Source organism: Galeopterus variegatus, unplaced genomic scaffold (genome assembly GCF_000696425.1).
Source record: "Galeopterus variegatus unplaced genomic scaffold, G_variegatus-3.0.2 Scaffold6324, whole genome shotgun sequence".
Lineage (NCBI taxonomy): Eukaryota > Metazoa > Chordata > Mammalia > Dermoptera > Cynocephalidae > Galeopterus > Galeopterus variegatus.
The window spans coordinates 97,017-121,547 of record NW_007732435.1 but is presented as its reverse complement, the minus strand read 5'-3'; positions in this window follow the sequence as shown (position 1 = coordinate 121,547).

Here is a 24,531-nt window from a genome sequence, read left to right as displayed (position 1 = left end):
CCAGTGAGCGGCCGGTCTGTATGTGGGATCCGAACCCTCGGCGGGGGCGCCGCCACACTCCCAAGCGGCGCACTGTAGCAGTGCGCCACTGGGCCGGCCCGTATAACTTATTTTTAATATATCATTCATAACTATGAATCTACAGTTAATGTTATGATTTAAACTAAAATTACTTAACTCAAAGTTAGTTTTCTTTTTTTTTTTTTTTTTGTCCTTTTTGAGACCGGCCGCACCACGCTCAGCTGCACCACGCTCAGCCAGTGAGCGGCCGGTCTGTATGTGGGATCCGAACCCTCGGCGGGAGCGCCGCCACACTCCCAAGCGGCGCACTGTAGCAGTGCGCCACTGGGCCGGCCCGTATAACTTATTTTTAATATATCATTCATAACTATGAATCTACAGTTAATGTTATGATTTAAACTAAAATTACTTAACTCAAAGTTAGTTTTCTTTTTTTTTTTTTTTTTGTCCTTTTTGAGACCGGCCGCACCACGCTCCGCACACCACGCTCAGCCAGTGAGTGCACCGGTCATCCCTATATAGGATCCGAACCCGCGGCAGGAGCGCCGCTGCGCTCCCAGCGCCGCACTCTCCCAAGTGCGCCACGGGCTCGGCCCAAAGTTAGTTTTCTTAAGACACCTGTCTGAGTCAAAACACAACTATCCACACCCCAAACTACTCTACTATGTCCCCTTCACACTATATACACATTTCCTGCTGGATCTGCTGACTCTGGGCACAAACTCCCCTCATCCTACACTAGAAAAAAGCACATATCCTCTGGTAGCAGATGGCAGGAGATGGAATACTAAGGGTAACACTGCTCTTCCAATAACTACGTTTATGGAAAGTAACCCCCATGGGGCCAGTTAGAACTGGCTCTAACTAATAGAGGTGGCCGTGTTCTCTGATCTTCCCTCACCTGTACACAGCTCTGCTGCATTGCTTCACTAGATCGGATGTAAGGGGAATTTAAAGATGGTGGAAAATGTGGTTACTGAGAAGTGCAAACACCTGCTCCCTGAAAGTAAAGAACATTCAATATTCTTTCCTCCAGCTTTCCAAGGTCCAAAATTCTAAAAACCACACTGTAAATTTTTCGAACCCTGACATATCAATTCTTTTCCATGGACCACTTTCGTTAGTAATAGAAGTACCAGTGGCAGCTGCAGTAAATGCGTCTTTTAGACATTACTACGTGACAGGCACTGAGAGGAGCCCCTACATCCTTTGTCTCTTAAACCTAGGTAGATGGTACAATTTTTTCCAAACTACAAATACAGAAATTGAAGCTCAGAAAGGTGAATTATTATGACTGAGGATGGCTAGCAGGTAAAGGTGGGAAATGAGAATCAAACATGGATGCCAAAGCATGTGCCCATAATCACTGTTATGTGACCTTCGCCATCAAGAAACTGTGCTGACTGGAGTACAAAGCAATTTAGATCAAGGCAACAGCTAGTCTCCAGGAATGAAAGCTCCAAATGAAATAAAACAAGTAAAGGATGTACAAAGAGATAAGTAAAATGCCAAACAAATAAACACACACCACATGGTAAATTTCTCACTGTCTGGTCTAAATCTGGGGCTCAAGAGAAGCCCTATGCCTTCCTGCACGCTTCTCTGGATGGCACTTGGATCAACTGCCCACCCAGCCAATCATCCTGCATAATACACAGCATCTGGCTGCTGAAGATTCATTCCTGTGAAATCCTCTCGTGAGCCTTTGACAATCCACCTTTTTTATAAATGTCCACAGCCCCAACTGCCAAGAAGAGAAATCACCACAGTTTGTCTTAGTCATGTGATTTCTCCTAAGAGTTTCGGCTCCACTCCTTTCTAACTGGGTAATTTGAGGCAAACTATTTCCCCTCTCTGAGCCTTAGTTCTCTCATCTATGAAATTACCTTTCTTATGGGGTTGCTGTGAGGATTCCATGAAATAATTCATACACAGCATTCAACATTTGGCAAAGTGCCTGACACATGGTAAACATTTAATGAATTCCAGCTATTACTGGACATATTATTATGTATAATCTACTCCAAGAAAATATGACTTCTGAAAATCAGAATTTCTAAATACTTAAAGATGACTAACAATATTAAAGAATTTTCATTTTACAAGGATCTACTATAGAATTTTTTTTTCTTTTTTTAGATAGAAAACTTCCCTGGATGTGATTCGCTTTGTGCTATTTCTAATCACATTTCTGACACCACATGTGTCGGTTTTTTCCTCACACATCCACCAATTCTCCAACTCCAGACACCAACCGATGTCCTACAATTCAATTCAACTCTGACACTGACTTCCCAGAGTTTACACTCAGATCCACAGGTTTAAGGGTTCAGTCATACAAGACCACCCTCATTTCACATGCCAATTGCAAGTATTGGGTGGCCAGGGGACACTGTGCCCCTGACTACAAGAGGGGGACAGTTCCCCACAAACCACCTTTCAGTTTTGATAATTTGGTAAAATGGCTCACAGAACTCAGCGAAACATTTTACTGACATTTACCAGTTTATTATAGAGGATACATCTCAGGAATAGCTAAATGGAAGAAATGCAAGGGGGCAGGAAAGGAAGAAGGGGGTGCATAGAACTTCATGCCCTCTCCAGGTATGCCACCCTCTCAGCACCTCAATGTGTCCCCAACCCAGAAGCTCTTGGAAACCCATTGTTTAGAAGTTTTTATAAAGATTTCATTACATAAGTATGGTTGATTAAATCATTGGCCATTGGTGATTAACTCAATTTCCAGCCTCTCTCCCCTCCCCAGAGGACAGGGGTGGGGCTCAAAGTCCCAACATTCTAACCCTGCCTTGGTCTTTCTGGTGACCAGCCCCCATCCTGAAGCTACCTAGGAGCTGCCAGCCATCAGTCAACTCATTATCATACAAAAGACACTCTTACCACTCCAGACATTGCAAGGATTTTAGGAGCTATGTGCCAGGAACAGAGACAAAGATCAAATACACATTTTTTATTGTATCACATGTGGGTAACCAAAAGTTAACTTACCACAACCTTGAAAAAAAGTCTGTGGTGTAAAAGGAAGTACACTTGAATTAAAGGACTTAATAACCCTATGTCCACAAAAGATTTTTAGAAGGGATAAGAATATTATCAAAAAGATTCACCAATTTCTAGAGAAATCAATGCAGCTAACAAGTCTCAAACAATTTACCATGCAGAAGAATGACAGAAAGCAAAACCTTCCAGCCTGGAACTAACTAAAGAGCTGGCCAGGCACCGTCTGGTTTTAAGAGGTGGGAATGTGTTCATTACAAGAAATCGAGGAAGAGGAGTGTGATATAACCAACTGTGCAATCTTAACCGGATCACATAACCTTTACGGACTTCAGTTTCCTTGCTGATGAAACGAGATAGGAGCACATAGATGATTTTTCAGGCCCCTTCTGCTTTCAAATGCAATGACCCTAGAAAGACTACCATTGCCTGGGGAAGATGATACAGAGAAGTTTTCTCAAATAACATCACTCTTCAAAGAGAAAGCATGCTATTTTATTTCAACCTCTAACCCCGTCCTTTGCTGTTACCCTAACCAGATAACAATTTAATCCGTAGGAAATGAAGCAAACTGATGATTTTTGAGGAGCAGGTTACAGAGGTGTTTGCATCCTGATTGTCCCAGTCATTTGCCCTTTCTTGCTTGTGCATGCAAAGAAAGGGGCACCCTCTCAAGCAGTCAAGGGCAGGAATAACAGCCATCTGTACCTTGATAACATGTAGTCCCTTGTGTTGGGAAATTGCTGCATTTATCTGAAGGCTATGTCAACAGCAGCATGCTATTCTCCTGCCAAGGGAGAACCCTGGCAATGGGAGGTAAATGTGAAAGCTACACGGGGATATGGAGTATAAAAATCACCCTACCTTTATGCCACAATCATAAGGAATGTATCAACTCTCAGAGTCATCTTTTTATAGAGGAATTTATTACATGTTTTATTAAGTCTAGGGAAAATATGCATTTCTTAATCTGTCAAGTGGCAAAGAGTATAGGTGGTGTTGGAGAGAATCAATTTAATGATCAGAACAAGTAACAAACTAGTGAGTGTCTCATGTAAATTCCTCCTGATGCTTCACTGATAAATGTGAATGGAGTTCATTTTAGGTAACTAAGACACATGCATCAAAGTTCTTGAGTGTAAGCCACAGAAATGATGTTGACTAACCTAATCAAAAGCAGATATATTGGTAGTGGACAGTGTCATAGAACCAACAGAGCCTGAAGAAGCAGTCTTAGAGCCATGCAGCAACTGAGGGAACTCCAGAGGCCGAGAAGTGGGAAATACTGTCAACACATTGTCACAGGGCAGTGCTGCTCCTCATGACGAATGACATCCAACTGTACTTTGTGTCCTCAAATCACTCGCTTGAGATTCAAAGTCCTGAGAGAAAGAGAATTTGATTGCCAGGGTTGGTCACGTGTCAGCACCCAGGGAATAGAAAGCAGAAGGCTTTGTGCTCTTCAGATTCCATGAGGGAGACAGGAACCTGAGAACTTAACCCTCCAAGAAATACTACCTGATACTGTGGAGGAAATCAGTGTATTATTCAGAAGGAAGAATTTATGCTTTCTTGCAGCCAGAAGAAAAATAAAAAGAAAGCTATAAACAACAGAGTTGTGTATGTGTTTGGTTATCATTTAATAAACCTTTCAAGGTCGTATGCTATTACAATGAAGACAATCTCAGGACACAGAAGATCTCACCAGCCAAAATGTTCCATATCTAATACACTCTCACTACCTTAGATGTCCTGAGCTGTTGTGCATTGAGAAAGAAAGGGATTTCAACATGGCTGTTATGCATGTACTCAAAACAAGAATGTCCAAGCACTTGGTTTCTGGACAAATGCCCACAAGGTCACTGGGTTATTGTTCTTTTTCTCCCTCATCTAAAGAAGTTTTTAAAAATTCCCACCAGAAGTCCCTAACTCTCAAATTTAGATACTTCATTTGTGCAGCTGCTTAAAAGCCTATGGTTTTAAGTAAGGCAAATATCTGTACTCTTCTCTAAGCCAGATTTTCAATAGTGAATCCAAAACAAATGATCTGGACTTAGAAAGTCTCATCCTCAGATTCCAGGCACAAACAAGATGTTTGGCAGCAGCACACCTTTTGTAGATCAATAGGTATATGCTACTTTTTTTGTGGGAGCTAGGCCAGCATTTATTCTGAAATCTGCAGAAAGGATCATGAGGGATGTCATTACAGCCTATCATGTCAATGCGAGTTGATGTGTTTCAAAAACCATCTACTTCAAATCTTCCTACTTCTCTGAACAGCAAGGTGTAAGTTATAGTAATAAAAGTTCTCGTAGGGAGTTTTGACCTGCAGTGGGCAATTTTCTTATTTTTTATAAACCACTTTTTTATATATATAAAATTCACAAAGCTCTTTTTTCTATTCCATGAGGAAGTAGTCAACCTAGATGTTTTCAATGAGTGGCTACTTAACTATAAGAAAGGCACCAAGCAAATTCGGTGTGTATGTGTGTTTTTAACATACACAAAAAGCTACCCTGTTCTACTGACAGAACACATAATCAATTTTAATTGTTTAAAATATTCAATTCAGCAAGGCCTTAAAATATCACAATGCAGATTCAAAATGTTTAAGTCATGAAAGACTGTTTGGGCACGGATGAGCAGACATAAAATGCTGTTATAGAAGTTTCTCCAGGAAGTCCCTGTACCTGTTTTTTTTTTTTTTTTTTTTTGTCTTTTGTCTTTTTTCCGTGTCCGGCAACGGATTGCATCCCTCAGTGTTGCCCCCGTACCGGACCGGGGACCGGCAACGGGATCGCAAGCCTCGGTGTTGCTCCCGCGCCTCGCTCAGCCAGTGAGCAGGAGCCGGTCTGTATGTGGGATCCGAACCCTCGGACGGGAGCGCCGCCGCGCTTCCCAAGCGGCGCACTATCCAGTGCGCCACCGGGCCGGCCCGAGTATGTGTGTTTTTAACATACACAAAAAGCTACCCTGTTCTACTGACAGAACACATAATCAATTTTAATTGTTTAAAATATTCAATTCAGCAAGGCCTTAAAATATCACAATGCAGATTCAAAATGTTTAAGTCATGAAAGATTGTTTGGGCACGGATGAGCAGACATAAAATGCTGTTATAGAAGTTTCTCCAGGAAGTCCCTGTACCTGTGTGAATTGGACGAGAACATGAGTTATAAAACAAAGTCAGCTCTAAACAAGCCACAGAAAGAAGGGTATATGGTTAAAAGCAGGGTACCGTCCTTCCCTTCTCCAAAATAACAGCAACAGTGTTTCTACTGATGCACCAATAAGTGTTCGATTATGCTCAAATGTGCTCCAACATTTACCAGATTCTCTCAGGAACCAGGTCACTCTTGCCTAACTAGTTATTAACTCTTTGTTGTTCATTAGTGTCCCATATGTACCAAAGTGATTACCTCCTGGCCTGAAAAAATTATAGCCATTTTTCTAAAGGTGCCTAAATAGAGAACTTGGGTAATTTTGTACATGCTAACCATTTAATGGGGGTTTAACTCATACGTAGTAACTGAGAGTCAAGAGAGCTGGGATCTGGTCCTGACTGTTTCTGGAACAAGTCACTTAACCTTTCTAATCCTCTGTTTCCTTAATTTTAAAGTCAGGGGTTGAATACATGTATAATTTTTATGATTAAATATTTCTATTTTATATAAATAAACATTCAAGAAAAGGAACCAATTATCAAAGATAAAAGGGACTACGAATTATTACATGTCTTTTCACTTCTAAGTATAAGCAGTAATTGGAAAGTTTACCTTCGGGTATTAAATGTTTTCCTTCATGTCCCTGGTTTTAATTTTTCCTCCCACAGACTTCTTTATAACACCAACTCCCTATGTAGATATGGTATGAAGTCTTTCNCGAGGTGCGGGAGCAACACCAAGGGTTGCGATCCCGTTGCCGGTCCCAGTCCAGTACGGGCACAACACTGAGGGTTGCAATCCGTTGCCGGTCACGAAAAAAAAAGACAAAAAGGAAAAAAAAAATGGTGGTCAGGGGTGTGGTTCTGAGGGCTTTAAAAGAAGAAGAGAGTCTGTCTTTCTCTCTCTGTTTTCTCTGCTTCCACCATCTTGTAATATGAGACCCCTGGGTCACTGTCATCACCACCACTAGGTGAACTTTGGACTTCTCAGCCTCAGAAACTGAAAGCAATAAATTTTATTTTCTTTATAAATCACCCAGTTCCATGTATTCTGTTCTAAGCAACACAAACAGACTAATACTGGGTGTTATCAGCATATTGAAGGAGAGATCAACTAGAGAGACTGTGCTAAGAAAGAAGAAAATAGGGCCTAAAAGAAAGCCCTCAGGGATAACCAATCTGCAAATGGCTAAATTAACTATTATACAACTCTAAAGAAATGCAAGTACTAAAAAGTATAATTAGGAAAAATGCTTTATAATATTTTGTTGCATTTAAGAGGACTACCATAAAACCAAATGTGTTACCACCATGCACTTGGAGGGGGCATCCCAGGCCCTTCTCTGGGCATTTTTAGAGAAGCCCATGCCCTGAAATTTCTTCTGGCAGTGGAGGGTTGGGGCTAAAAGCAAGGAAGGCCATTTGATGATGTTTTGTATGTGTAAGAATCTCGGATCTTTTTGAATTGACGTTGCTGGAGGATGAGAGTACTATTTTCCTCTCTTCTCTTCACTCAGTGCTGCCCTAAACCATCGCATCCCTCCCCACCTCTGAGGCCTACTTATCTCTGAAGTGGTTTCCATGGCAATGGTAAATAATTGAGGAGGAAAGACAAACACACCACTAGCCCAAGTTGTACAATACATTAAAAATTAAGATACCAAAAATTTAGTTTAAAAGCTAAAAAGGAAACTAATAGGAAAACCATGTATCCAACAAAATTTAGTGAGGGATAATAAATATGAGCTAAATTCTTCATCTTTTTTAGCAAGGCATCAATAAAACTTCCCAAAGCTGAGAAATCAAGGACTAGAGATACAAGCAACTCACAACTACCAGAACCGAAAAGAGAAATGAGAAATGGCCAAAGATGGATTTTTTTCTAATGAGTGGACCTGTAGAATGGGGGGGGGAAGAGTTTTTTTGGTTTTTTGTTTTTAGATAGACTTTATCTTCTAGAGTAGCTTTAGGTTCACAGCAAAATTGTGCAGAAAGTACAAAGAAATGAGAAATGGCCAAAGATGGATTTTTTTCTAATGAGTGGACCTGTAGAATGGGGGGGAAAAGAGTTTTTTTGGTTTTTTGTTTTTAGATAGACTTTATCTTCTAGAGTAGCTTTAGGTTCACAGCAAAATTGTGCAGAAAGTACAGAGAGTTCCCATGTACCCCTTGTCCTTCCACACACACAGCCTCCCCTACTATCAACATCCTGCTCTAGAATGGTACGTTTGTAACAATCAATGAGCCAACATTGATACATCATTATCACACAAAGTCCATAGTTTACATTAGGGTTCACTCTGGTTGTACATTGTATGGGCTTTTGACAAATGTATAATTACATGCACACACCATTATAATATCATACAGAATAGTCTTCCCGCCCTAAAAAATATCCTCTGTGTTCCATCTATTAATCCCTCCTACACCCCAACCCCTGGCAATCACTGATCTTTTTACTCTCTCCATAGTTTTGACTTTTCCAGAATGTCATGTAGTTGGAATAATACACTATGTAGTCGTTTTAGATTGGCTTCTTTTATGTTATAATATGCACTTAAGATTCCTCTATGTCTTTTCATGGCTTGTTAGCTCATTTCTTTATATGGCTGAATAATATTCCATCATATGGACATACCAAAGTTTATTTATCCATTCACCCACTGAAGGACATCTTGGTTTCTTCAAGTTTTGGTAATTATGAACAAAGTTGCTATAAACATCTATGTGCAGATTTGGGTGAATCTAAGTTTTCAACTCTTTTGGGCAAATAACACAGAGCAAGGTTACTGGATTGTATGGTAAGAATATATGTAGTTTTATAAGAAACTGCCAAACTGTCTTCTGAAGTGGTTGTACCATTTTGCATTTCCACCAGCAGTGAATGAGAGTTCCTGTTGCTCCATATCCTTACCAGCATTTGCTATTGTCAGTGTTTTGGATTTTTGCCATCCTAATAATATATATTGGTATCTCATTGTTTTAATTTGCAATTCTCTAATGACATATGATGTTGAGCATCTTTTTATGTGCTTGTTTGCCATCTGTGCGTGGTGAGATGTCTGTTCAGATCTTTTGCCCATTTTTTAATTGGGCTGTTCATTTTCTTATTGTTGAGTTTTAGCAGTTCTTTATTTTAGATAACAATCTTTTATCAGATATGTCTTTTGCAAATATTTTCTCCCAGTCTGTGACTTGTCTTCTCATTCCATCAACAATGTCTTTTGCAGAACGGAAGTTTTTAATTTTAATGCAGTGCAATTTATTAATTATTTCCTTTATGGACTGTGTCTTTGGTGTTGTATTTAAAAAGTCATCACCAAATCCAAGGTCATCTAGATTTTCTACTATGTTATCTTCTATAAGTTTTATAGTTTGGCATTTTACACACAGGCCTATGGTCAATTTTTGAGTTAATTTTTGTAAAGGTAAAAAATAACTTTTAATTTTTATTTTGAACACTTTGGTACTATTTTATTTTTGTTTCCAACTGAATGTTTTACTTTTAGAAGGGTGATGATTTTTTAAAACTAATATTCATGAACCTGGTAATTTAACTTGTAAGCAATTACCCTAAGAAAATAGAAAGAGGTTTGAACAAAAATGTTGATTCAACACTATTTATGATAGTGAGATATTGGAAATAACCTATCAAAAGATTATAGGAATAATGAAAGTATATTATGCTCATATGATAGAATGCTATAAAGCTGTTTCAAATAATGTTTTAAAATAATTTTTACTTTCCTGGAAGGAATTATACCAAATGTTATCATCAGAATAAGGAATGCAGATTATTTATATTTTATTCTTTATACTTTTTATATAATGTATATTCATTTTATAATCAGAAAAGATTTACAGTAACAAATGACATATTTTTCAGGACACTGGACCAAAACAAGAAATGATGCCCTGTCCCACTAATCATAAAGTATATCTAAGCACCAAAGCACACATAAAACTCTACTGCAGAAATCTGTGGAAAGTGATTAGTAATGGTTGGTTTATTAGAGAGAGAATTTAGGTAATTAGAAGAGAGAATTCAGGGTTAGGAACTTTAGAGGAAGGATAAATGAGAGAATAATAGTTAGGAACCAGAAAAGGCTCTCCAAATATCTCGATGTAATTTAATATAATATCTCAAGGGAGAGCATTGATCTCCAACTTCTGAAACTGTGTGATATAAATTGTTACTGTATCCAGCCTATCCTGATGTCTGTCATTTATCTTCATAATAGGGTAAATGAAGTTTCACTGACCCCTTGTTCCCAAATAATATGTCCACTTAGACAAGAAGGAGCTGGGTATTGGTAGGATAGGTCCTGGACTGAAATCTGAAGTTTCAGTCCCAGCTCAAGTGCTTATTTAGGGCATTACTTGGATAAGACTCATAACCAATATGGGGCAGTTATTTAACTTGTTCATGACACCAGCTCTGTCTCTATCACAGAGTTATCATGAGGACCGGACTGAAATCTGAAGTTTCAGTCCCAGCTCAAGTGCTTATTTAGGGCATTACTTGGATAAGGCTCATAACCAATATGGGGCAGTTATTTAACTTGTTCATGACACCAGCTCTGTCTCTATCACAGAGTTATCATGAGGACAAAATGAGATCACATATATGACAGCCAAGAAGTGCTAAACAAACAGAATATATTTTATAATGAAATAATTCTCACCCTATCAACAATCCAACGTTTGGCCTCCCGTGGCAATTTAAGAAGATCAAAAATTGAACATGATGATTTCCACTCCTGTGGGTATACACCCAGCAGTGGAATTGCTGGATTGTATAGCAGTTCAATCTGCAGTTGTGTGAGGAATCTCCATATTGTTGTCCATAACAGCTGTGCTAATTTACAGTTCCACCAATAGTATAGGAGTGTTCCCCTTTCTCTACATCCTTGTGAGCATTTGTTATTCTCTGCCTTGACCCTATTTCTATAAGACAATACTGATGACCAAAAACAGCAAGACACTCTTGATGAATCCCACCCTAATCAACACTGCTCAGGAGGAATTAATAAAATGTAATGAGTTTTTTGGCCTCATTTTCCACATCCTTTTCCAATACGGTATACCAACAGGCTTTAGTTAATGAAAATGATATAATAGATTAAAACAGGAAATGGCCAAATTGAAAAATTCTAGCAAGCACTGTGAGTGAGAGCAACAACATCTAGAACGGAATTCTTATCCACAGTATTAAGATATCCTAATGTGCTGATCACAGTGAGGTATCAAAAGTAACAGGATTCTAATAATAGCAAACGTACTGAAGTGCTGAAGTTAGTGGATGATTGACCTTTTTTTGAGTATCACTATAATAACTTCATTCTCACTCGTATTCATTCTGAGATGTTCCCTTGAATGAAAGAGAAAGGAGCAGTTACAGCACTGGGACGTCAACTGTGCACAATCCACAGACTATCTCCCTTGTGCTAAAAACTTCACTGACTTCTCATCATTAATATACTATTGGTAGTTGAAACAATTTTAAAATATTATGATACATACTACCCATAGTTTTATTTTTCTTTTCTTTTTTCTTGCACAGGTACACATAATAATAAGGAAAGCAAGCACAAATTAAGAAAGTGTGCGTGGTACACACACATTTACTCAGCATATGAGTAGAAAACATGCTGAGAACATTTCTGCTAGTAAGTAAGGGTACAACAATTACAATTTCTAGCAAAACTTTGTAGTCACACAAATAACATATTTAAAATCTTGACATTATAAATCTTACAATCACAATAATAAAAAAAGCATTTTATGTTTACTCTTTAATGGTATAAATTGCCTGCTTCATTACTTGGTAGAACATCACTCCTCTTCTAAAGTAAAGATGAAAATCAGATTAGTTATGCTAATTGATTTTCCTATGTAAATTATAATTTTGAGATTATTAAATTGGCAAATATATTACTGACATGCCAGAAAAATACCTTAAAGAATGTCAATAAAAGTTTGTGATACTATTTGCTTACTTACTTTAGATTTTATCCAAATCTGGGTGCCTTTGTGGAAGGGGAAAATACGTAGGAATAACATCTGTCTTATGCATCATGTCAGAAAAAGTCTGATATCTAGGGGCCTCAACAAGGCAAAGTGAAGTGGGGAGCCAAGATTAGAGAGGCAGGAGATCAGCACAAGGTAGAAAAAACAGGTAGGTACCAAAGGGTCACAGGGTTCCGGCTTTTAGCACAGTGTGGGTAGTATAAGTACACAGGGAGGATGCAGAGAACTAGGAGCAAGAACTTCACTTAGAACACAGGGAGCACGGAAGCAGCGACCCGGACACTGAGAGTAATAAGAACCAGAATCCATAACTGGGTGGGGGACACGGGGTATAATCGCAATTTGTGGTAATGGGCATGCTGCCAGTATGGATCTGGTCATTACACCTTGGGCATGAGTGGTGACAGTCAGCTTTGAACCAGAACCCAGGTTCAAAGAAGGGCTAATAGAAGTCAGAGACCAAACTTTGAGGGTGCAGAATACAGGACAGAGTGGTGATGAATCTGGCTGTGGCCTCAATTGTAGGTCCCTGGCTCAGCACAGGATGACAAAGGCATATATACTGGTAGCCACTGAGGGGCACATACTTGTGACCAGTGAGTTCAACCTCTTAAGGAAAGCTAACCTTGAGACTCAGGAAAAGTCAGGGGAAAGCTACAAAGAGCAGAGCATTAGCTGGGAAACACTCTTTGTGTGAGATGCTTCAGGTGGAGGGATGAGAATCACCCCTGGCTTCAAATTCTGGCTCTGTCACCAACAGCTTGAATTTAAGTCAGTTATTTAATCTCTGTGCACTTTGGTCCTTATGTATACAAGATAAATAGGACTCATAATCTCCACTTCTCAAAGCTATTAAGGATATTAAATGGGAAAATATATGTGAAAGAACTTGGATCCTAGCAAAATAAATGTCCATTTCTGTACTTACTGCCTTATATCTACCAGGACCTATTATCCTTCATCAACAGAGTAACACCACTGATTTCCACACACACATTACAAAGCCACCGTGACCTTAACTACATGTACTTGTTATCCCCACCCTTGATTTTATGTGGTAACCCTACCTTGAATTTATGGCTTGCTTCTTTCCTTTCTATTCACGTTGTTATGATTGAACAATATTTTTAGTTTTAGAAATGTGTGCCTATTCCTTGAAATACTCTGTTCACTATCAAAACAGTGTGGTTATCTGGGGAATAACTAGAAATATTATTGGTCTACGACTCTCCTTTTGACTAAGGGGACCTCAATGCTCAAAGTAGCTAAATGGCTCCAGGAGTCTTACTTACCCAAATCACACCTCAATTCTAATGACAGGCAAAAGAAGCAGCTGAATCATACCAACTCCGAATCTCTGCTGCTTCTAAAAAAACATAACTGAATGGTTCCTATGTTTGTATAAATGGTTTCAAATGCATATAATCATAACTCACTGATAATGTCAATTGAATGATGGTATTGTCTAAACTGGCCCTGTTGGGAGCAGCAGATGTCAGAGAGCAAATTAGAAAATGAGGAATTAAAAAAAAGGGGTGGGTGGTTAATTGTAAAGGTGTTTAGGTAACTACAATCTATATTTCTTAGTAATAAACACAACCCTTTTCCTATAACTATCACTTTGAAACATCAAACCCTAATATCAGCTCTGAAACTCCATGACCTTAATCAGTTTTTGCTCTTAGTCTAGCCAGTCAACAAGTAATCACAGCAAATGTAAAGCTACAAGGCAATACAGTAACGTACTACCTGTGTTTTCCTTATAATCACTGGTCAATTCAGTCATTCATTCAATTTAACAAATAGTTATTGAGTGTCTACCACTACACAGTATTATGGTAACAAATAAGAACTTTGTCCCTCAAATTAAAAGATGAGACATAAAAGCAAAGATACATTGAGAATCTAAGGGGGAAAATGGAAAACATAACATTCCAAAGAATCAAAATTTTTTTTCACATTTTAAAAATAAATCATAATTTCTTAATATAATCAAACATTAAACATGTATAAATTTCTCCAATTCTCTCCCCCTCCCTCTTTCTTTCTTACAATTGATTTGTTTACATCAGGATCCAAACATGTTCTGCTTGTTGCATTGCTTGCTATGTCAGTTGGCTCTGAAGTTTCTTTCAATCTATAGGTAAATTAAGTACTTAAGTGACAATGTGTGTTTCTCTCATCCACAGTGTATTCAAATCCTTAACCCCTATAAGAATTAAATAATTCTGGTAGCTAATTTACTGAAATATTGATCCTGTTCTCTTAGCAGAGTTGTATCTATCTTTTTGAGGCCTACTCACATTTTCGATAATTATCAGGACTTCTTCTAATTGTGGTATATAGTGGGAACCAATTGCTGATTTGTATTATTTCTGCTGAAGGTATCTTCCTTTGTTTCTGTGATGAAGAACTCTATTAAAATACTTCTTCCATACCTCACAACCTTTTGTGATTTTGTCCATTGAAGTAATTAAATTTTGTTGTCTTTAGCCACAATTTAAGTAAGAGCTGGCCTTGTTATACGGCCTTGTGATACAGAGATTCATTAGAAACTCCCGGAGTCACTCCTTTCTAATTGCCATAGTCATCTGAGATTTTTGTTTTTCTCTCTGTTTCCTGATGTCTTTTAGATGAAGATATTTCACAAACCAAGAGAAGTGGCTGAGTTACCAGCTTTAAACAAGTGCCCCCCATATCCTGATATGTCCATGTTTCCCTATGACATAAAAATAAGGGCAAATACAACAGTAACCCAAGGAAAAGAGTACTAATTCTGTAGGTCATGGATCCATTTTTTGAAATTACATATTTCCTCAACTTAAAACATAATTTAATTTTGGTTAAGCCTAACATGTTTTTCAGCACTCATGAGTCCCCAGCAACTACACAGCTTTAAGCATTTATCATGTGCAATTGGTTTTGAGGCACATCCATGAGCTGACTTCATGTTTTAAGTATTAATATCCACCCTCCTACTTAAATGGATTCTATTCAAATAATAACACAATATATACACAACAAAGGAGGCATATATTATGCAGTGCCCCATTGCCCAAATGGTGAAACAGTGTGTCAGTACAAGAAGAGGGACCAGAGTCAAGGCCAACTAATTAATCCACTGTGCAATTTCCATTGCATGAAAGATAGTAGCACTTAGGAACATGAGTTCTACAATTTCTACATTTGGCCACGTCTATTCTGAGTTGATATGTCCTTGATATTTCCAGGAACAGCAAAAACCATTAATTTAAATCTTTAATTCTATGCTAGACTAAAATCAACAGGCCCCAAAATACTAATAAAGATTTTTAAGTAAAGCTGTTAAGTCCAATATTAGGTTTTGAAATTAGAATTCAGCGTTTTATTAAGTGGCAATGTTCACTATTCACTACACTAATCATTCAGGAAATCTGACTATAATCTACCACAGTAGATTAGTACTACTAAGAAGGAGGAGTAGGGGGTAAGAAGTGCAGCTACAGATTTGGAATGCTAGCTGGGGGCAGAGGACTGGCTTAGGTATTGGAGACTAAGCAAGACATGAGCCGGAGCAAGCAGCTGACTTCAGACTAAAATAGAGCAGCAAGTTTCAACATAGAGGGAGTCAGTCAAGAACCAAAAGGAGAACAGTGGCCCACCAGGCGAGGAAGAGTATCAAGCAGAAAATTATAATGACCCACACAAGTTCCTATAAGGCCTATTGATCCAGACACCAAGACTTTGATGAAGTGCAAAGCGTCTTTGGAATTAGAATGCCTTGGTTCCAGTCTAGAATTAAAACTCACAGCTGGCCGGTTAGCTCAGTTGGTTAGAGCGGGGTGCTGTTAACTCGGAGGTATGGGGTTTGATCCCCATACCAGCCCGCCAAAAAAAATAAAAATAAAAAATATATAACTCTCAATATTTGTGACCTTGGGATAGCTCCTTGATCTCTCTGAGTCTTAATCCCCCTAAGTATTCCATCCCCAAATTGTTTGTAAACTGCGAATTGACACATAAATGTCAAGTTGTGGTGGTGGCATCGTCATGGCTTTTGACATTATTAATATTAATTTAACGGAATGGTATTTTGAATATTGACTGCCACATTTTCACACTGGGTAAGACTGGTTGTCCTGTGATCCTCTAGCTGTTGAAGTTGACGCCTCCACTGTGGAAGGGCAGAGCCAACCTGAAAACAAAGAACTCATTGCTCAACCTCGACTTTCAAAACAGACTTTTTTGTTAAGTCTTAAAAGGCATAACGGTCATGAAAGCAAATACGTTTTAACTACAAGAACCATGCACTTAAGAACAGGAAAAAAAGGTTTTTCTGAATTCTAGAAGCTTTACTTTGTATTGAAAACCAGAGCCTGACTAATGCAAGACATAGCCTTGTTCTGTCCTTGTATGTACACAATGCAAGAGCAACTTCCCTCTAAAGAAGAAGGCCCTCAAAACCATTCCTAGGCTGGATTAAGGAGCTGCAAGAACAAAAAAAAGAAAACTTAGATATAAGCGAGGGCTTCTGCCCCATCCTCACCCCCCACCCCCACCCCCGCCATATCTGAGGTTTCGTTCCTGGAATGGGAGGATAAATGCTAGAAGCACCCCTCCCTCAACTATGCTTTGAGAATCCAAGAGTAGAAGGGACTTTGTCCTGCTTCCACCTGGAATCCCAGGAGCATGCAATCTTTCACAGTATACTGTGCCAACATGGGGTTGCTATGGTAGAAAAAGAGGACAGCTACAGACAGAATGAAAGAAGAGAGGCAGAGAAAGGGTCAGTGAGAACATGTTCCTAGAGCCAACATGCAGTGTAGAGGAAAACAAGACATTGGCAACCACCCCACTGTGGACTGAAGACTTATGGAGAGAATCAGCGGATTCAAAGAGGACCAAGGTGGGATCAAGGAGACACAGAGACCTCCCGTGGCTATGGCAGCTCATGTGCACAAGCTGTCATGCCCTTCTCCTTCCCTTCTCACTGAGTGGTATCTGCAGATGTGCCTGGAGCTGCTTGGCCTACGTGGCAGAGGGGTTCTCCTGCCCCTAAATCAGAAGGTGTCTTCCTAATGGATTGGCATCAAAATTAGCAAGGAAAATAGCTCTGTGTTCTCTAGCAGAGTGGGTGTCACTTGTCTTTGACATTTAGCAAATTAAATATCAAAAGAATTTTAGTCTGCTATGAACTATGCATTCTACTGAGCTCCAAACCCAAATAATAGCTATGTAGGGTAGTTCCCTTCCCATTTCCTCATTGTCTTCACCCACCGACCTAAGTAAATAAAGACATGGGTAATACCGAGAAAATTAGTAACAGTTTCTGAGAATGATCCTAATCTTCTTCAAAATATATAGTATCTACAAAATGGAGATAAAATTAAATGTTCGAACTATGTCCTTTTCTTCTCTTTGGGCCACACAAATGTTGTTTCTAGGACAACGAAATCCCCTGAAAATTCAACAAGAGAGTGTCAAATAATAGTCCTGCAGGAGGTTTTGAATTCCCCTTCAAATGCACACACACACACACCATGGGCTGTTTAAAAACATTTGTACAACCTGCCCACATTGTCTATTATCCCAAAATACAAAAATAAAATAATCCCTAAATAGACTCACCCTTTGAGACTGCTGAACTTTCACATATTGAAAAATAAAACCCTGAGCAGCAAGAGTGGGGAATGAAAGCAGCCAAGCTCATTACCAGTCTGCTTTTTTGCCTTTTTTATAGGTACATTGAACTTCAAGATCGCAGAGAAAGAGTGAAAACTAGGAAAATTGAAAGTTACAACCTCAAGCAGTTCCCATTAAACTACTTTCTTCCCAATTTTCTGTATGCACTCAGCCAATCCCTTCGATGAAAGAGAAAATTCATTCTTTCCCCAGGTACAGTGGGAAATAGTAGCAAAGCAAGAAACTCTACCTCCAAGAGGAAAGACTGCAAACTGCCTGACTTGGCGAATATTCAGGCAGTCAATAGATCATCTGAATTTGCACCTCCTTTTTTATATTTAAACTCAAAAATGTACCCTAAAACAAGTGTGTTCATGGGGCATTCTTATCTAAAATGTCAAGTTCTCCACTAATTCGTTGCTCTTCTGAAACTAGCATTTGGGAACAGTTGGCTTAGATCATCTAACTTTCAATGCAATTCATCACCAATTAGGCTTTATTACATGCTTTTCTATAAGTGTTTTTAATTTTTTAAAAATCCAGCTAAACGGTCTATGTCTGGCAAGTTGTAATGTTATAAAAGAAAAAAGGCACTGTGAAAAATCTTTTGGGTTAAGACACGAGCTCAATTTGTGTAACTAATTCTTGGTTACCTTTCCATCTCTTGTGTTCCCTTCAAAAAGGAGTCATAATTTGAGGATGAATGTTGCTCATATGTATTGTTTTTGAAACCAGAAGAAAACACAAAAGAGATAAAATACAGTAATCCGTTTGTCTAGCTCAATAAAGTGTAAGTAATGACTCTTGCAAAGAACCTTGCAATACTTCTGGATCATAAGGATGAAAATCAATTTTTATGGTAGGGCTGAAGTCATAGAAGGGATAGAACAGGGCTTGAAAATTCAAAGGCGCACACAGGGACCAAGCAGGTAATATAAGAGGCAAGTACAAATACCCTGTCTATAGAAGAAAACCAGTAGGCACTATTTGATTCTGGCTGATTGCTGCCATGCAAAAAAACACCCCTAGTGTTATCATATTCTTCTACTTTCAGTTGTTTTTGTTCCTTCAAGAGAAGCCAGAAATCTACGTCTTTTTATAACATCTCCCATTTTAATATTTTTGAATTAAACAGAAACATTTAAAATATGTAGGCCAATCTACATGACCATGAGCCTAATCTGGCCTGTTAGTTACCAGTTTGCAGCCCTGATTATCAGAGATTGGATTAATCTGGGTCAGACCTAGATCATATTCTTGATTTGTAGAACAGTGTTGGACAGATAGTAAGCTTTCACAAACAGAATTTAATATTGATAGAGACTTAAGAGTTCACTATCTGGTAACCCCCATCCCCCTACAAAGATGTTAATGCCCTAATCTCCAGAACCCATGAATATGTTATCTTACATGGCAAAAGGGTCTTTTCAGATGTGATTAAAGTTGAGAACCTTGAGATGAGGACATTATCCTAGATGATCCTGATGAGCCCAATCTTACCACATGAGTCCTTAAAAATAGAAAAGGAAGGCAGAACTTTAGGTCAGGGAGTTAGGACATAAGGACTTGACCCACCATTGCTGGCTTTGAAGATGGAGGAAGGTTCCACAAGCCAAATTACGCAGTGCCTCTGGAAGGTGGAAAAGGCAAGGTCATGGATTCTACCCTACTGCTTCCAGGAAGGAACACAGTCCTGCTGACACCTTGCTTTTAGCCCAGTGAAATCCATGTTGAACTTCTGAACTACAGAACTGTAAGGTAAAAAAATTAGTGTTGTTTAAGCCACTAAATTTTTAATAATTTGTTATGGCAACAATATCAGACTAATACACTGACTCTAGCTTGAGTTCCAGTGATCTCTCACCTGTACCAGCCTCCCCTGATTGCTCCCATGTTTGCCTTTATGTAATTTTCTCATAAGGGCAGAATGAACAGCATGCAGAGGGAAAAAGAGATAGACAGAAGCATTCTGTTTAACTAGGACTTACTTGAATAGTAAAGTTTGGTTTGGGTTTCAGAGCTTCATAAGAAAAGTAAGTGGAAGAAAGAAGGAAATGTACTCAGTTTTTAAATGCAAAGCTACCCTAATATATACTATCAGCCTACCTGTTTATTGCAGCTTAAATGCTTGCCTTTGATCCTTTGCTGTCTAACCAGTTTGGAATTTGCAGAAATTAAAACAGCTTGGGCATGGATTGCATGTTCTGCTGTCTCTGGAGGATTCGTAAGGATCTGTTATCCCATGGATTATGCACATTTTCTGTTGGCTTAGGTGTGAACCATCTGCAGTATAACTGGAGCTGTGATATGCCTGCCGAGATCATGATTACAATCTCAGCTCAAAGGCAATGGCCATGCCAGAGTCAGCAGTGTTAAGGACATCAGAGCTCAAGCCTGCTTGGAAAATCTGTCCACGTTCACCTGTGTAGCCCTTTCTGGTGTGCAGTAGAAGACCAGCATCAGTGTCACATGCAGACTTCTCCCAAAAGTCCCACAACTAGTGCTTGTGCTGTTGGCACCTGAGCAATGATGTGGAGAGACAGCTGCCAGAGACAGGAGACATTTCTGCTTTGGGGCCCTAAAAGTCCACAACAAGTATCCCACTCCATTTTTATCAACAGCCTACAGGTTGCCTTTCAGGCTGTCTTTGATGTTCATTTTCACCAGGAAAAATATTCTGGAATGAGAACAAAAGGAAGAATACACTCTTCTTCTCAAAATGGCCAAAACTGACAACATCTCCAATCTTCACTGTGTACTCAGTTGCTATAAGCAGAAGTATGGTTATGCCCACATCTCAACCCAGGCAAACAGCTGAAAGGTAGTGTGGCCACCCCTCCATTCATAAACACAGACCCGGAGGGCACCTGGAAGTGCCCTTTCCTTGGGCCAGGTAGGAGAAATCACACTGCTCAGCACATCCTCCAGAACATAACAGAAAGTGGCAAGCCTGATATATGCAAGCAATCCAAGCAACCCTGCAAAGCACAAATTCCCTCTCCAACATTATGACTTCTCAGATCATGTTAGCTCCCAATGACTGCCCCCTTCCTCTGAGTTCAAATTCTAACCCCCCAAGTATTTCTCTATGTGCTTTTGTCAGTGACAGAAACACAGTTCAACATGGCCAAATCAAAAAAGATAATTATTGACAGACAGACTAAAAACTCTATGACTATAACACCAACTTCTGGAATGGCTGATGTCCAAGCAAGATCATCAGAAAGCTGTCCCCTTCTGGCCCCTGGTTCTTCTCCCCCCTCCCCCATCTCCAGGTGGCTCCATTCTTACCAAAGTGGAAGCAAGATGGATACCATCAGCATTAAGCTATTTTCTCAGCAGCTCCATCAGAAAAGCACGCCTCTCACTTTTTCAAAAGTTCCGGCAAAAGTCACAGAATTGAGTCTCTGGCTCCAAATGGCCTGGCTTGACCACACACCCATCCCTAAACTGATCACTATAGCCAGGGTGATGCAAATGTCCATGAGGCCATGCCAGGATCCTCCCAGAAGAAGCAATAGGTCAGTTTCACCCCAACCACGTGGTCCAAGAGTAGTTTGTTTCTCCAAGGAAAATCAAAGTGCTACTTAAGAAAGAAAAGGGGGGCTGAGCCCGGGGTGCACTTGGGAGAGTGCGGCGCTGGGAGTGAAGCAGCACTCCCGCCGTGGGTTCAGATCCTATATAGAGATGGCCGGTGCGCTCACAGCGCTCACTGGCTGAGCGCGGTGCAGCTGGTCTCAAAAAGGACAAAAAAAAAGAAAGAAAGAAAGAAAGAAAAGGGAATGAATGCCAGGCTGAAAAAACAACCGAAGTCCAACTGTGCCCTAATTCAGGGCCAGAATGATGGCAGCAGTTCTGTGAGAGGGTGTGAGAGGACTTAACATGTGTTTTCCCCTTGGTTTCCCAATTTTTTTTAATGTTATATTATCATTATTTTTTAATGGGGTCAGAGGGTACGGAGTAAAGGAAAAGAAAAGCAATGCTAAGTTTTAAATAAATGTAGAGGAGTCAAGATGGCGACGGGTCTGGAGTGGGGGCGCCAGAAGACAGTGTGAGCCTGAGAGGTGTGCGCTGTGCTGCCAGAGTGCTATTTGCATTTCAAAGAGCAACAAAAAAAGAATAAGTCTTTGGGCCGGCCCGGTGGCGCACTGCCATAGTGCGCCGCTTGGGAAGCGCGGCGGCTCTCCCGCCGAGGGTTCAGATCCCACATGCGGACCGGTTCCCGCTCACTGGCTGAGCGAGGCGCGGGAGCAACACCGAGGGTTGCGATCCTGTTGCAGGTCCCAGTCCGGTACGGGGGCGACACTGAGGGCTGCGATCCGTTGCCGGACAAGGAAAAAAAAAAAAAAAAGACAAAAAAAAAAAAAAAGAATAAGTCTTTGACCAACTAATCTACAACTATAAAAAAGCAACTACAGATTCAAGGTTTAGGGCCGACATTAAAGAAGATTTCTGGGAGCACCCAAGCCGCACCACAGGACCAAGTGAGCAGCCCAAGGTGGCGGCAGCTAGGACGGGGATGGTGATGATGCAGAAACAGAGAGGGAGCCGCTCAGCCGGCCCAGCTCTGTGAGTGACCCCCAGCCCGGCCCTGCTTGCAGGGCAAACACCCGTCCGGCTTCCGCCTGCCCCACTAGGCCAGTCACCGGCCCGGGGCTGCCTCCATTTTCTCGGGTCAGAGAGGAGCTGGCCGGCTCGGCCAGGCCTGCCCTCCTCGCCCGGCTTGGCTCCTCACTGAGCCTTCCCACTTCCTTGCCCCGGCACGGGGCCTCCCAGCGTCTGTGGGCCGGCCTCACATCCCACCTCTCCTGCGGTTCTCTGGCAGGGATGGTGGCGTGGGGAGCCCCTGGCCAGCGTCAGGAGGACAGGGAAGAATGGGCCGGGCCAATTGTCACTCCACCACACCCTGGGCTCCGGCCCCCAGTAAACTTCCTGTTACCAGGAGGCAGATACCATCTCTGCGGCCATCAGTTCGGAAAAACGCCTAACTGATTTATGGTTAGGAAAAGTGTGATTGGAGCACTCCCGAGCTTGCTTGAACCTGCCAGAGAGCTGACTGCGGGCAGGCGCCGGAGTTGGTCCACGCCGGGGGGAATCAAAGAGGAACTATGTGCTGCGGGCTGCTCCCCTGAGGAGCTCACGCTCCGGTGTGGGAGATAAGACAAGTACACAGAAAACTGCAATACCAGGAGGAAGGTGATAAGTCCCGAGAAAGCCCTATACAGTGCTACAAAGGCACCCAGAGCGACCGGTCGGCTACGCCTAGCAGAAACCTCAAAGACTTCCTGGGCAGGGGGGGTGCCGAGCAGGGGCTTGAAGGCCCAGCTGATAGACGAGGGTAACAGAAGACACATCCCAGCCCAGTCTAGAGCGCACAGAGCGGGGAGGCATCTGGCTAGGGAGGTGGAGACTCGGCAGAAAACACACATCCTGCGGGCCGCTTCTGTGAGGTCCAACAGCCCCGCCTAGTGCGCACAGAGTGGGGAGACGTCTGGCTAGGGAGGTAGAGACGCGGCAGAAAACACACACCCTACGGGCCGCCTCTGTGAGGTCCAACAACCCCTCCTAGTGCGCACAGAGTGGGGAGACGTCCGGCTAGGGAGGCGGAGACGCAGCAGAAAACACACACCCTGTGGGGCCGCCAATGCATGATCCAGCAGCCAGGGCCAGAGTGCACAGAACAGAGAGAAGTCCTACACGGGAAGTGGAAGCTCAAAAGAGACCACACACCCTGCAGTACCACACCGTGATCCAGCAGCTCAGCAGAGTCCAAGCTGACCAGAGGGTGGCTCCCTGAAGAGGCCCAAGACCTGAGGCAACCAAACACACAAGACACTAAAGGACAACTGAACAGTCACAGAGTTAGCCATACCAAATTGACAAACACAGCCACACCTTAGTTAGCCAATAGAGTCAAACTTGTGCACTGTGAAACCCTCTGCCAAAATGAATAAACATCAAAAAAAGATACCAGAAAAACAAAAAACCAAGAAAGTACACCACCAAAAGTTAACAAATCTCAAACTCTAGATCCTATAGAACAGGAAGCCCTTGAAATGAATGACAAGGAATTTCGAGTGATAATTCCAAAGGAACTGAATGAGATACAAGAAAACTCAGCTAGACAGCATGATGAAATGGGGAAAAGTATACAGGACATGAAAGAGGAAATGTACAAGGAAATCAAGGCCCTGAAAAAAAATGTAGCTCAACTTGCCGAACTGAAGAAGTTATTCAGCAAAATAAAAAACACAATGGAGAGTTTAACCAGCAGGATAGCGGAAGTTGAAGAGAGAACCTCTGAACTTGAAGATGGACTGATTGAAATAACACAAGCAGACAAGAAAAAAGAAAAAAGTATCAAAGATATTGAAGGAAACCTGAGAGAGATATTAGACAACCTAGACGCTCAAATATCCGAGTCATGGGTATTCCAGAGGGGGAGGAAAAAGGAGAATGTATGGAAAACATATTCAACAAAATAGTGGCAGAAAACTTCCAAGGCATAGGAAAAATCACAGATCTTCAGATCCAGGAAGCTCAACGATCTCCAAATGTATTCAACCCAAAAAGCTCTTCTCCAAGACATGTTATACTCAAATTGGCAAAACTCAAAGACAAAGGAGAATCTTAAAAGCTGT